The 10,090-nt window shown below is 44.8% G+C and overlaps 4 non-coding genes across 4 annotated transcripts; 2 read left to right on the top strand and 2 right to left on the bottom strand.

Moving 5' to 3' along the window:
- Window positions 1-2,613: 2,613 nt before the first annotated feature.
- trnar-ucg (transfer RNA arginine (anticodon UCG)) lies at window positions 2,614-2,703 on the bottom strand. Its single transcript is given in 2 exon segments — window positions 2,614-2,649; window positions 2,667-2,703. It is a non-coding gene; the product is annotated as a tRNA-Arg (tRNA).
- A 1,811-nt stretch (window positions 2,704-4,514) lies between these two features.
- trnap-agg (transfer RNA proline (anticodon AGG)) lies at window positions 4,515-4,604 on the top strand. Its single transcript is given in 2 exon segments — window positions 4,515-4,550; window positions 4,569-4,604. It is a non-coding gene; the product is annotated as a tRNA-Pro (tRNA).
- A 2,903-nt stretch (window positions 4,605-7,507) lies between these two features.
- trnar-ucg (transfer RNA arginine (anticodon UCG)) lies at window positions 7,508-7,597 on the bottom strand. Its single transcript is given in 2 exon segments — window positions 7,508-7,543; window positions 7,561-7,597. It is a non-coding gene; the product is annotated as a tRNA-Arg (tRNA).
- Window positions 7,598-9,410: 1,813 nt separating this feature from the next.
- Window positions 9,411-9,500, top strand: trnap-agg (transfer RNA proline (anticodon AGG)). The gene is given in 2 exon segments: window positions 9,411-9,446; window positions 9,465-9,500. It is a non-coding gene; the product is annotated as a tRNA-Pro (tRNA).
- The last annotated feature ends 590 nt before the right edge of the window (window positions 9,501-10,090 follow it).

The raw sequence follows: 10,090 nt of genomic DNA on the forward strand, positions 1-10,090 counted from the left end.
CAAATTGAAAGTTTACTCCATTGTAATTTTCCCTTTATCTCCGTCATTTCTCTCCAGCCAAATGAACTGAGTCTAGGTGTCAGCCGTGGCTCAGCGGCAGCAAAGTCAAGCACCACTCCAGAGACTTGAGCAGATAATCCAGGCAGACACCCCAGTGCAGTAATGAGGTAGTGCTGCACTGTTGGTGCCTCCGTCTTTCTAGTAAGACGTTAAACCGGGCCCTCGGATCCCATGAGAGTATGCCGAAAAGAACGAGGATGTCTCGCCCATTAGTTATATCTCAACCAAAGACACTAAAGCAGAAAATCTCGTCATTAAGGTTGATAAATATTTCTGAAATTACATTGCCTCCTAAAGGAGAAATTTATGTTTCTGCTCCCTAATCATTTGGCTCTGGTCCCGCTACTCTATAATTCGGTGACAATCTCAGCAGAAGAAAGGAGGAGTTCGACAATCTCCGAATCGCGATCACTGCTCCAACTTCATTCAAGAAGTTGAAGAATTGCAGTGGTCTCTCTTAATTTTAACAAGATATGAGTAATGCATGGGGCACAGACCAGGAGCACCAGAGCGCCTCTGACGAAATTGCATTTGAAAGCTTATTTTAGACAAGATTCAGTGAAATGCTCGGAAAGTGTACCAGTATCAAACGTAATAACGACGAGGATGGGAGCTGAACCCTCGCGTACAGATCGGCAATAGATTAACTGTCTATCGCCTTAACCTTTCGGCCACCTCGACTCAACCATATACTGCTCTCAGCCATTTCATTTCCTGCTTTTTGCATCTAAGCAGAAATACCCTGAAAGAAAGTCCACTTCACCGCTTATCCTGCCCGTGCACCCAGATCAACAATGTTGAAAATGTACAATCAGCTTAATGTAAGCAAAAGGCCTTCCACTGCTTCAGTTGAGGGACTGTCAAAAATGTTCGGTTTGAAGCCAGATTCGGAACAGAAAAAGTGTCGCCCAGTTAATTAAACGACTGCGGCAGGACTCGAACCTGCAATCTTCTGATAACTGAAAAACTCGCTAACCGAATTCAGACGCCTTACCCATTAGGCCACGCAGCCGCAGATGCTGCTGAGCTTCTTTTTATGGGGAGAATTGTGAGCAGATTCAAGGAAACTGCTCGCAAAAAGAAGCGGATTGAGGAAAAGTTAAACATTTTAACTGAATGAACAGGACTTCTGCGAGCTGGGTTTGCACCAGCGGAGGGAATCGCAATGCAACTTAAAACATAACATCGGCGGCTCGTTGGTCTAGGGGTATGATTCTCGCTTAGGGAATTTCTATGGCTTAAATTGCGAGAGGTGCCGGGTTCATAATCCCGGACGAGCCCCGCCACATTTAGTTGAATTCAACACCTCGGTCATGAAAACTGAAATCGTTCTCCTTTAAAAAAAACGGAATGATCCGGGACTGTGAGCTCTGCCATTTCAAACAGAAACAGAATGATCCGGGACTGTGAGCACTCTCTTTTTAAACAGACCCAGAGTGATTAACAACTGACCACGACCCATTCCATTATAGACAGGCCTGATTTTCAATGCTTATGAAATCGATGGCAACATATATCGGACTGTTTCTATAACAGGCGGCCGATTACGATGCCCGCTTTTCTGTTGGGTGACAAATTGAAAGTTTACTCCATTGTAATTTTCCCTTTATCTCCGTCATTTCTCTCCAGCCAAATGAACTGTGTCTAGGTGTCAGCCGTGGCTCAGCGGCAGCAAAGTCAAGCACCACTCCAGAGACTTGAGCAGATAATCCAGGCAGACACCCCAGTGCAGTAATGAGGTAGTGCTGCACTGTTGGTGCCTCCGTCTTTCTAGTAAGACGTTAAACCGGGCCCTCGGATCCCATGAGAGTATGCCGAAAAGAACGAGGATGTCTCGCCCATTAGTTATATCTCAACCAAAGACACTAAAGCAGAAAATCTCGTCATTAAGGTTGATAAATATTTCTGAAATTACATTGCCTCCTAAAGGAGAAATTTATGTTTCTGCTCCCTAATCATTTGGCTCTGGTCCCGCTACTCTATAATTCGGTGACAATCTCAGCAGAAGAAAGGAGGAGTTCGACAATCTCCGAATCGCGATCACTGCTCCAACTTCATTCAAGAAGTTGAAGAATTGCAGTGGTCTCTCTTAATTTTAACAAGATATGAGTAATGCATGGGGCACAGACCAGGAGCACCAGAGCGCCTCTGACGAAATTGCATTTGAAAGCTTATTTTAGACAAGATTCAGTTAAATGCTCGGAAAGTGTACCAGTATCAAACGTAATAACGACGAGGATGGGAGCTGAACCCTCGCGTACAGATCGGCAATAGATTAACTGTCTATCGCCTTAACCTTTCGGCCACCTCGACTCAACCATATACTGCTCTCAGCCATTTCATTTCCTGCTTTTTGCATCTAAGCAGAAATACCCTGAAAGAAAGTCCACTTCACCGCTTATCCTGCCCGTGCACCCAGATCAACAATGTTGAAAATGTACAATCAGCTTAATGTAAGCAAAAGGCCTTCCACTGCTTCAGTTGAGGGACTGTCAAAAATGTTCGGTTTGAAGCCAGATTCGGAACAGAAAAAGTGTCGCCCAGTTAATTAAACGACTGCGGCAGGACTCGAACCTGCAATCTTCTGATGACTGAATAACTCATAACCGAAGTCAGACGCCTTATCCATTAGGCCACGCAGCCGCTGATACTGCTGGGTGTCTTTTTATGGGGAGAATTGTGAGCAGATTCAAGGAAACTGCTCGCAAAAAGAAGCGGATTGAGGAAAAGTTAAACATTTTAACTGAATGAACAGGACTTCTGCGAGCTGGGCTTGCACCAGCGCAGGGAATCACAATGCAACTTGAAGCACAGCATCGGTGGTTCGTTGGTCTAGGGGTATGACTCTCGCTTAGAGAATTTTCGTGGCTTAAAATGCGAGACGTCCCGGGTTCAAATCCCGGGCTGAGCCCCGCCGCATTTAGTTAAACTCAACACCTCGGTCATGAAAGCTGAAACCGTTCTACTTTAAAAAATACGGAATTAATCGGGACTGTGAGCTCTGCCATTTTAAACAGAAACAGAATGATCCGGGAATGTGAGCACTCCCGGTTTAAATAGACCCAGAGTGATTAACAACTGACCACGACCCATTCCATTATAGACAGGCCTGATTTTCAATGCTTATGAAATCGATGGCAACATATATCGGACTGTTTCTATAACAGGCGGCCGATTACGATGCCCGCTTTTCTGTTGGGTGACAAATTGAAAGTTTACTCCATTGTAATTTTTCCCTTTATCTCCGTCATTTCTCTCCAGCCAAATGAACTGAGTCTAGGTGTCAGCCGTGGCTCAGCGGCAGCAAAGTCAAGCACCACTCCAGAGACTTGAGCAGATAATCCAGGCAGACACCCCAGTGCAGTAATGAGGTAGTGCTGCACTGTTGGTGCCTCCGTCTTTCTAGTAAGACGTTAAACCGGGTCCTCCGATCCCATGAGAGTATGCCGAAAAGAACGAGGATGTCTCGCCCCTTATTTATATCTCAACCAAAGACACTAAAACAGAAAATCTCGTCATTAAGGTTGATAAATATTTTTGAAATTACATTGCCTCCTAAAGGAGAAATTTATGTTTCTGCTCCCTAATCATTTGCCTCTGGTCCCGCTATTCTTTCATTCGGTGGCAATCTCAGCAGAAGAAAGGAGGAGTTCGACAATCTCCGAATCGCGATCACTGCTCCAACTTCATTCAAGAAGTTGAAGAATTGCAGTGGTCTCTTTTAATTTTAACAAGATATGAGTAATGCATGGGGCACAGACCAGGAGCACCAGAGCGACTCTGACGAAATTGCATTTGAAAGCTTATTTTAGGCAAGATTCAGTTAAATGCTCGGAAATTGTACCAGTATCAAACGTAATAATGACGAGAATGGGAGCTGAACCCTCGCGTACAGATCGGCAATAGATTAACAGTCTATCGCCTTAACCATTCGGCCACCTCGACTCAACCATATACTGCTCTCAGCCATTCCATTTCCTGCTTTTTGCATCGAAGCAGAAATACCCTGAAAAAAAGTCCACTTCACCGCTTATCCTGCCCGTGCACCCAGATCTACAATGTTGAAAATGTACAATCAGCTTAATGTAAGCAAAAGGCCTTCCACTGCTTCAGTTGAGGGACTGTCAAAAATTGTCGGTTTGAAGCCAGATTCGGAACAGAAGAAGTGTCGCCCAGTTAATTAAACGACCGCAGCAGGACTCGAACCTGCAATCTTCTGATAACTGAAAAACTCGCTAACCGAATTCAGACGCCTTACCCATTAGGCCACGCAGCCGCAGATGCTGCTGAGTTTCTTTTTATGGGGAGAATTGTGAGCAGATTCAAGGAAACTGCTCGCAAAAAGAAGCGGATTGAGGAAAAGTTAAACATTTTAACTGAATGAACAGGACTTCTGCGAGCTGGGTGTGCACCAGCGCAGGGAATCGCAATGCAACTTAAAACATAAGATCGGCGGCTCGTTGGTCTAGGGGTATGATTCTCGCTTAGGGAATTTCCATGGCTTAAATTGCGAGAGGTCCCGGGTTCAAATCCCGGACGAGCCCCGCCACATTTAGTTGAATTCAACACCTCGGTCATGAAAATTGAAATCGTTCTCCTTTAAAAAAAACGGAATGATCCGGGACTGTGAGCTCTGCCATTTCAAACAGAAACAGAATGATCCGGGACTGTGAGCACTCTCTTTTTAAACAGACCCAGAGTGATTAACAACTGACCACGACCCATTCCATTATAGACAGGCCTGATTTTCAATGCTTATGAAATCGATGGCAACATATATCGGACTGTTTCTATAACAGGCGGCCGATTACGATGCCCGCTTTTCTGTTGGGTGACAAATTGAAAGTTTACTCCATTGTAATTTTCCCTTTATCTCCGTCATTTCTCTCCAGCTAACTGAACTGAGTCTAGGTGTCAGCCGTGGCTCAGCGGCAGCAAAGTCAAGCACCACTCCAGAGACTTGAGCAGATAATCCAGGCAGACACTCCAGTGCAGTAATGAGGTAGTGCTGCACTGTTGGTGCCTCCGTCTTTCAAGTAAGACGTTAAACCGGGTCCTCCGATCCCATGAGAGTATGCCGAAAAGAACGAGGATGTCTCGCCCATTATTTATATCTCAACCAAAGACACTAAAACAGAAAATCTCGCCATTAAGGTTGATAAATATTTTTGAAATTACATTGCCTCCTAAAGGAGAAATTTATGTTTCTGCTCCCTAATCATTTGCCTCTGGTCCCGCTACTCTTTCATTCGGTGACAATCTCAGCAGAAGAAAGGAGGAGTTCGACAATCTCCGAATCGCGATCACTGCTCCAACTTCATTCAAGAAGTTGAAGAATTGCAGTGGTCTCTTTTAATTTTAACAAGATATGAGTAATGCATGGGGCACAGACCAGAAGCACCAGAGCGACTCTGACGAAATTGCATTTGAAAGCTTATTTTAGGCAAGATTCAGTTAAATGCTCGGAAATTGTACCAGTATCAAACGTAATAATGACGAGAATGGGAGCTGAACCCTCGCGTACAGATCGGCAATAGATTAACAGTCTATCGCCTTAACCTTTCGGCCACCTCGACTCAACCATATACTGCTCTCAGCCATTCCATTTCCTGCTTTTTGCATCTAAGCAGAAATACCCTGAAAGAAAGTCCACTTCACCGCTTATCCTGCCCGTGCACCCAGATCTACAATGTTGAAAATGTACAATCAGCTTAATGTAAGCAAAAGGCCTTCCACTGCTTCAGTTGAGGGACTGTCAAAAATTGTCGGTTTGAAGCCAGATTCGGAACAGAAGAAGTGTCGCCCAGTTAATTAAACGACCGCAGCAGGACTCGAACCTGCAATCTTCTGATAACTGAAAAACTCGCTAACCGAATTCAGACGCCTTACCCATTAGGCCACGCAGCCGCAGATGCTGCTGAGTTTCTTTTTATGGGGAGAATTGTGAGCAGATTCAAGGAAACTGCTCGCAAAAAGAAGCGGATTGAGGAAAAGTTAAACATTTTAACTGAATGAACAGGACTTCTGCGAGCTGGGTTTGCACCAGCGCAGGGAATCGCAATGCAACTTAAAACATAACATCGGCGGCTCGTTGGTCTAGGGGTATGATTCTCGCTTAGGGAATTTCCATGGCTTAAATTGCGAGAGGTCCCGGGTTCAAATCCCGTACGAGCCCCGCCACATTTAGTTGAACTCAACACCTCGGTCATGAAAACTGAAATCGTTCTCCTTTAAAAAAAACGGAATGATCCGGGACTGTGAGCTCTGCCATTTCAAACAGAAACAGAATGATCCGGGACTGTGAGCACTCTCTTTTTAAACAGACCCAGAGTGATTAACAACTGACCACGACCCATTCCATTATAGACAGGCCTGATTTTCAATGCTTATGAAATCGATGGCAACATATATCGGACTGTTTCTATAACAGGCGGCCGATTACGATGCCCGCTTTTCTGTTGGGTGACAAATTGAAAGTTTACTCCATTGTAATTTTCCCTTTATCTCCGTCATTTCTCTCCAGCCAAATGAACTGAGTCTAGGTGTCAGCCGTGGCTCAGCGGCAGCAAAGTCAAGCACCACTCCAGAGACTTGAGCAGATAATCCAGGCAGACACTCCAGTGCAGTAATGACGTAGTGCTGCACTGTTGGTGCCTCCGTCTTTCTAGTAAGACGTTAAACCGGGTCCTCCGATCCCATGAGAGTATGCCGAAAAGAACGAGGATGTCTCGCCCATTAGTTATATCTCAACCAAAGACACTAAAGCAGAAAATCTCGTCATTAAGGTTGATAAATATTTCTGAAATTACATTGCCTCCTAAAGGAGAAATTTATGTTTCTGCTCCCTAATCATTTGGCTCTGGTCCCGCTACTCTTTAATTCGATGACATTCTCAGCAGAAGAAAGGAGGAGTTCGACAATCTCCGAATCGCGATCACTGCTCCAACTTCATTCAAGAAGTTGAAGAATTGCAGTGGTCTCTTTTAATTTTAACAAGATATGAGTAATGCATGGGGCACAGACCAGGAGCACCAGAGCGCCTCTGACGAAATTGCATTTGAAAGCTTATTTTAGACAAGATTCAGTTAAATGCTCGGAAAGTGTACCAGTATCAAACGTAATAACGACGAGGACGGGAGCTGAACCCTCGCGTACAGATCGGCAATAGATTAACTGTCTATCGCCTTAACCTTTCGGCCACCTCGACTCAACCATATACTGCTCTCAGCCATTTCATTTCCTGCTTTTTGCATCTAAGCAGAAATACCCTGAAAGAAAGTCCACTTCACCGCTTATCCTGCCCGTGCACCCAGATCAACAATGTTGAAAATGTACAATCAGCTTAATGTAAGCAAAAGGCCTTCCACTGCTTCAGTTGAGGGACTGTCAAAAATGTTCGGTTTGAAGCCAGATTCGGAACAGAAAAAGTGTCGCCCAGTTAATTAAACGACTGCGGCAGGACTCGAACCTGCAATCTTCTGATGACTGAATAATTCATAACCGAAGTCAGACGCCTTATCCATTAGGCCACGCAGCCGCTGATACTGCTGGTTGTCTTTTTATGGGGAGAATTGTGAGCAGATTCAAGGAAACTGCTCGCAAAAAGAAGCGGATTGAGGAAAAGTTAAACAGTTTAACTGAATGAACAGGACTTCTGCGAGCTGGGCTTGCACCAGCGCAGGGAATCACAATGCAACTTGAAGCACAGCATCGGTGGTTCGTTGGTCTAGGGGTATGACTCTCGCTTAGGGAATTTTCGTGGCTTAAAATGCGAGACGTCCCGGGTTCAAATCCCGGGCTGAGCCCCGCCGCATTTAGTTAAACTCAACACCTCGGTCATGAAAGCTGAAACCGTTCTACTTTAAAAAATACGGAATTAATCGGGACTGTGAGCTCTGCCATTTTAAACAGAAACAGAATGATCCGGGAATGTGAGCACTCCCGGTTTAAATAGACCCAGAGTGATTAACAACTGACCACGACTCATTCCATTATCGACAGGCCTGATTTTCAATGCTTATGAAATCGATGGCAACATAAATCGGACTGTTTCTATAACAGGCGGCCGATTACGATGCCCGCTTTTCTGTTGGGTGACAAATTGAAAGTTTACTCCATTGTAATTTTTCCCTTTATCTCCGTCATTTCTCTCCAGCCAAATGAACTGAGTCTAGGTGTCAGCCGTGGCTCAGCGGCAGCAAAGTCAAGCACCACTCCAGAGACTTGAGCAGATAATCCAGGCAGACACCCCAGTGCAGTAATGAGGTAGTGCTGCACTGTTGGTGCCTCCGTCTTTCTAGTAAGACGTTAAACCGGGTCCTCCGATCCCATGAGAGTATGCCGAAAAGAACGAGGATGTCTCGCCCATTAGTTATATCTCAACCAAAGACACTAAAACAGAAAATCTCGTCATTAAGGTTGATAAATATTTTTGAAATTACATTGCCTCCTAAAGGAGAAATTTATGTTTCTGCTCCCTAATCATTTGCCTCTGGTCCCGCTACTCTTTCATTCAGTGACAATATCAGCAGAAGAAAGGAGGAGTTCGACAATCTCCGAATCGCGATCACTGCTCCAACTTCATTCAAGAAGTTGAAGAATTGCAGTGGTCTCTTTTAATTTTAACAATATATGAGTAATGCATGGGGCACAGACCAGGAGCACCAGAGCGACTCTGATGAAATTGCATTTGAAAGCTTATTTTAGGCAAGATTCAGTTAAATGCTCGGAAATTGTACCAGTATCAAACGTAATAATGACGAGAATGGGAGCTGAACCCTCGCGTACAGATCGGCAATAGATTAACAGTCTATCGCCTTAACCTTTCGGCCACCTCGACTCAACCATATACTGCTCTCAGCCATTCCATTTCCTGCTTTTTGCATCTAAGCAGAAATACCCTGAAAGAAAGTCCACTTCACCGCTTATCCTGCCCGTGCACCCAGATCTACAATGTTGAAAATGTACAATCAGCTTAATGTAAGCAAAAGGCCTTCCACTGCTTCAGTTGAGGGACTGTCAAAAATTGTCGGTTTGAAGCCAGATTCGGAACAGAAGAAGTGTCGCCCAGTTAATTAAACGACCGCAGCAGGACTCGAACCTGCAATCATTCATGATAACTGAAAAACTCGCTAACCGAATTCAGACGCCTTACCCATTAGGCCACGCAGCCGCAGATGCTGCTGAGTTTCTTTTTATGGGGAGAATTGTGAGCAGATTCAAGGAAACTGCTCGCAAAAAGAAGCGGATTGAGGAAAAGTTAAACATTTTAACTGAATGAACAGGACTTCTGCGAGCTGGGTTTGCACCAGCGCAGGGAATCGCAATGCAACTTAAAACATAACATCGGCGGCTCGTTGGTCTAGGGGTATGATTCTCGCTTAGGGAATTTCCATGGCTTAAATTGCGAGAGGTCCCGGGTTCAAATCCCGGACGAGCCCCGCCACATTTAGTTGAATTCAACACCTCGGTCATGAAAACTGAAATCGTTCTCCTTTAAAAAAAACGGAATGATCCGGGACTGTGAGCTCTGCCATTTCAAACAGAAACAGAATGATCCGGGACTGTGAGCACTCTCTTTTTAAACAGACCCAGAGTGATTAACAACTGACCACGACCCATTCCATTATAGACAGGCCTGATTTTCAATGCTTATGAAATCGATGGCAACATATATCGGACTGTTTCTATAACAGGCGGCCGATTACGATGCCCGCTTTTCTGTTGGGTGACAAATTGAAAGTTTACTCCATTGTAATTTTCCCTTTATCTCCGTCATTTCTCTCCAGCCAAATGAACTGAGTCTAGGTGTCAGCCGTGGCTCAGCGGCAGCAAAGTCAAGCACCACTCCAGAGACTTGAGCAGATAATCCAGGCTGACACTCCAGTGCAGTAATGACGTAGTGCTGCACTGTTGGTGCCTCCGTCTTTCTAGTAAGACGTTAAACCGGGCCCTCGGATCCCATGAGAGTATGCCGAAAAGAACGAGGATATCTCGCCCATTAGTTATATCTCAACCAAAGACACTAAAG

This window comes from Somniosus microcephalus, unplaced genomic scaffold, assembly GCF_052327205.1.
Source record: "Somniosus microcephalus isolate GS21.2 unplaced genomic scaffold, FLI_Smic_1.0 unresolved_chr1, whole genome shotgun sequence".
Lineage (NCBI taxonomy): Eukaryota > Metazoa > Chordata > Chondrichthyes > Squaliformes > Somniosidae > Somniosus > Somniosus microcephalus.